We start from the raw sequence: 5246 nt of genomic DNA, 5'->3' as shown, positions 1-5246 counted from the left end.
TTGAAAATACTCTCCTGTTTTTATATGGCAACAATATCTACATCTCCCGCATTTGGCCACCCCAACATTGCTACTATTACATATGATATTGTTATGGGCCCTTTCTAAGAGATTTTTAACATTAATCCCTCTTCTGTAAATAATTCTTGGTTGCATTCCCAATATTTGCATCAGTTTCTGATCTTCTAAAATTAAAGCCCAAGTATTAAATAGAATGTTTTTAATAGATACACATGTATAAATAGTCAAAAAGCTAGTACTAAAATTATCATTAGGATTAGCAACTTGAGAACTAGAATCAAGTTCAGTAACTACATAGAGGTTTGAAATGTCCTGTAGTTCTCTTAAAGGCAACTTCTTGAATTAAGTTATCTAAAAGATTTATTGGATATGAACGTTTAAGGAACATAGATATTAGAGCCTTACATTCAAATACAAAGTCGCTGTCCATAGATGTCATGTGGGAAGCTCTAACTAGCTGCCCCTTGACTATTCCTCTTTTTTGGTGAGAGGGATGGTTACTCTTGAAGTCCAAAAAAGAATTTGAGTATGTAGGTTTTCTATAAATTTTAGTCAAAAACCTTTTGTTCATCAAATCTTTATATAAACAAATGTCTAAAAAAATGATACATTGCACATCAAAAGAGAAAGTAAACTCCAAACAGTATGTGAAATGTCTCATCCGTTCTACCAGATCAGACGCTATATGTTGATCACCTACCACTAGAAAAAACATGTCATCTTGGAAGCGAGTATACCATATAACTTTCTCTTTAAAAAGCTCATCTTGGAACAAAAAAGTACATTCCCAAAAAGCCATAATATCATTAGCAAAGCTGCCACCACACGGGGATCCCATGGCTATCCCGTTTTTTGCAAAAAGAATTCCCCATTAAACAAAATAATTGTTACTAAGTACAACTTCTAAGAGACAAATGACCACATCAATCTCTTCCCCATCCATACCTTTAAATAATAAGAACTCACGAGTCCAGTCAAGTTCTAATACTTGTGGGATAACTGTGTATAAGTATCTAACGTCTACTGTTAAAAAGTTGTATGCCTGATTAAATGGTATATTATTTAAATATTCCAAAAAACCCCAGGAATCTCGATAAGTTTGCTTTTCTGTCTTCAAAACAGATTTAAGCCTGGAGTCAACCCATTTTGCACATGCATAAGTGATGGATTGACGTCCATCTATGATAGATCAGAATGGGGGGTCAGATAAGCTTTTATGAATCTTCGGTGTTCCGAACAAAACTGGTGTAATAGGGGCTGGCATACTTTAATAATGGAAAGTGTCTAAAGAGATTCTAGGCTCAATGAATAAATCATTGAGAATCATCGGTATCTTATGATAGGCCTGGTTAAGTTGAATAATAGATACCTTTTCATAATTCACACTGTCTGGTAACTTATACATTTTGTTTGAGTAAGCATGTTCATCCATAAATAAATATAATGCCCCCACCCTTGTCCAGTTGCATAATCCTGACTTTCTGCATATTCAAAAAAGAAATAAATTCCATTTTCCATTTATATCATCAGAATGAGCCATAAAAAATCTAATTATACCTTCAAATAAATGCTATGAATGAAAAATAAAAACTTCAAAAAAAATGCAAGTGTGTTATGAATGAGTGGGTTAAAAATACTGGCCACCTTTTCATTGTTGTTCAACACAGAATTGTTGCCAAACAACACATATTCCAAAGTATCTGCTCTCAGCCTGCTCTCAGTGTAAGTAGTCACTAACACTGAGAGCAAGTCTTTTGGTACCTGGCTCAACAGCTTTACAGCCGCATTGTTCCAGTAATGATAGGTACTCATAGACCCATCTTCTTCTTTTAACTGCGACATTAAGGAATTATGGTGACATTATTACAAGTGTTACCTGTGGCAGTAGAAGGCACACTAGGGAAGGAGAACATTAAGGAATAAAGGGGTTATTTGCAGCAGAAACTTGGAAATGATAGCAACAGAACAGGAAAAAGATCTGGGAGTATTGTCCACATATGGACTGAATTACCACCATGAAAGTGAAAGGGCAGTTCAAACATCAGAATTCCGGGTTTAACATCAGTTATAAAGACCACAGAAGGAAAAAGGGAATGCTTCTGCTATACTGGGCCGTGGTCTGGTCACATCCTGACTATTGTGTCAGTTCTGCATGTCATTCAAGGAGAAAGGAATCAGTTTGCTAGAAAGAGTTTGCAAGAAAACTACCAGAATGATGCATACATTGGAAAGAAAGGGGTATAACCAGATATTAGAGGACCTAAAGCACTTTGCACTGAAAGTAGAAGGGAAAAGGGGAACATGATATGGGTGCACAAGGTTATCATGTCACTGAGCTGTGAAGGGTCTACCCTGTAGAAAGTAAGGGGAGGAGGCACAGACAGAAGATTTTAGGGATCAACTACTCATTTTTACAATAAAAACATCTCAATGGAGGGGGATGTTACCCAGTAAAATAGATGATCAGAATGGATGATGTGGACTGAATCCACAGAAGTGTTTAAAAAGCATGGTATAGGTGGGGAAGGTGGGGGGACAGTAAAGTAGGTGAGACAGAATGATTAAAGCACTTAAAGGGGAGTCCAGATAAGTGTCTTATCTTCTTCCATCATCAAGTAATTATAAACATAAACTGTTTCTTGTGCTGAAAGACATTAAATGCAAGTGTGAATAGAAAGGAAGAGCTGTGACGTCAAGGAGGAATGTATGTTGAATTTAAATTATAAGGAAGTTAATAAGAGGATGTGAAGAACTGGGGGCATGTACATTTGCTAAATTCAGATATGGCAATATTTGGGGAGGGTAGCTGATTTGAGTAAAAGAGGCAGGGACAGCTATGATGAAAGAGCAATTATTTGGGTTGAGTGGTACAGGAATTCAATAAAGCTGGTGGTACATGATGAGGCCTGTAAGGGTCACACATAGAGAGTGGGAAAAGTTAAAGCAAATGGCTGGGTTATAGAACCAAATATTTATAGTGGTAGAGGTGTTCAACAGAAGTGCAGCCTCAGTTCAGTTTTTGTGAATGAGTGGACCTTAACTCTTTAAGGCCTTGCCATTTTCAGCAATGTTGTACACTTGTGGTTGTATAGCTTTGGCTATTTATGTTCTCTGTCTAGAAAGCCTGTATTTCCAAAATTGTTTGACACAGTGTCAGTAAATTCTCAAGGGAATTGAACCATTGCCTCACAGCAAGATGTTGTCCCGTTCAATTCTCAGCTAAAGCGTCTTCTGTGTGGAGACATGCGTGAATGGGCATACCTTCGTTGAAGGTTGTACGTCAGGGCTGGCAACTCGGTACGTAAAAATCTGCTGCCACTCATTAGCGGACTGGAGTTCTGCTGTGTTGACCCCTAACCGGGAAAAGCTGAAAGATACAACAACTTACCTATAATATTTAATAGATTTATAGCTTTTGAATTGGTTTCTTGCTAATTGACTTTAAAGATATTAGTTTTGAAATGAATGTCAGAAGCTTTTCTGAGCTCCTATGAACTTTGAGACCTCATGATAAAATAAGAAGTTAATTGTTGGAAAAATGAATAGAAACAACAACATTTTTTAGCATTTTTGGCAAAACTAAAATGTAGCCATGATTTCCTGAGAGGGATGTATATTTCTAAATGATAAAGTGCTAGATTGTTAACAGTTTGATAGAATACACTACTGTGACCTGTAATCTGGAGCCATAACATTTATTTCTAGCCTCACTAGTTAGGTAAAACTAAAAACACAAAAAACTTTGTACGCTGTTAGGTTGATTCAGTTGCCAGTGAGTACGATAGCAGAATGCGTTGTACCCTGTTAGGTTGATTCAGTTGCCAGTGAGTACAATAGCAGAATGCGTTGTACCCTGTTAGGTTGATTCAGTTGCCAGTGAGTACGATAGCAGAATGCGTTGTACCCTGTTAGGTTGATTCAGTTGCCAGTGAGTACGATAGCAGAATGCGTTGTACCCTATTAGGTTGATTCAGTTGCCAGTGAGTATGATAGCAGAATGCGTTGTACCCTGTTAGGTTGATTCAGTTGCCAGTGAGTACGATAGTAGAATGCATTGTACCCTGTTAGGTTGATTCAGTTGCCAGTGAGTATGATAGCAGAATGCATTGTACCCTGTTAGGTTGATTCAGTTGCCAGTGAGTACGATAGCAGAATGCGTTGTACCCTGTTAGGTTGATTCAGTTGCCAGTGAGTACGATAGCAGAATGCATTGTACCCTGTTAGGTTGATTCAGTTGCCAGTGAGTACTATAGCAGAATGCATTGTACCCTGTTAGGTTGATTCAGTTTCCAGTGAGTACGATAGCAGAATGCGTTGTACCCTGTTAGGTTGATTCAGTTGCCAGTGAGTACGATAGCAGAATGCGTTACTCTACTCCAGTATTAGCTTCAACAGTGCAGGTTATAGTGGCAGCAGAAGCACCCACCTTTTAGTACGTATTATACTGAATAGAAAAGGAACAACTTTCTTAACCAATATCATCCAGTTAAAACTAATGCCGGTTTGAATCCAAAAAGTCTGTAAATGTGTACAACATTCATAATATTACTGCTTAAACAGAATGAACCTGGGATTTTGATGTTGCCAAAGTGTATTACAGCTAATTTTGCTACATTAATTTTTGTACTTTCCACCACACACTATTTATCAAAGTCCTCTTGCACTTTTTGTTATTTTAATGCACCATTGTTGTTTGCTGTGTTTGCTCATAATGTACAATTGTCCACACACTTGTCCAGATAACCACATTCATTCTTGATTTGAGAAAATAGTATATTAAATAGTAATAGCAAATAACTGAACTCAGTTGTACAGGAACCACAGAAAAGGAATTTCTCCAAGTGCAAGTTGAGCTCTTACTGTGACTCAGAATTTAATGTCTGTCGACTAGTTATTACTTAGTAAAATAGACTGATGCCTAGGATGTACAGTTTAGAAACTGACTTGTTATAAAAGACTGAGTTAAATGCATTAGGTAATTCTATCTATCTATCTATCTATCTATCTATCTATCTATCTATCTATCTATCTATCTATCTATCTAATTATCTATCTAATTATCTATCTATCTATCTATCTATCTATCTATCTATCTATCTATCTATCTATCTATCTATCTATCTATCTATCTATCTAATTATCTATATGCCTACCTGTGACGCCAATGAACTGGTCCAGTAATCAAGGAACCTCAATCCTCACCACTAGCACCAGTGAGGGGCGTG

This window comes from Protopterus annectens, chromosome 5.part1, assembly GCF_019279795.1.
Source record: "Protopterus annectens isolate FY-2018-M chromosome 5.part1, PAN1.0, whole genome shotgun sequence".
NCBI classification, from domain to species: domain Eukaryota; kingdom Metazoa; phylum Chordata; order Ceratodontiformes; family Protopteridae; genus Protopterus; species Protopterus annectens.
Note: the sequence above shows the minus strand (reverse complement) of the source record.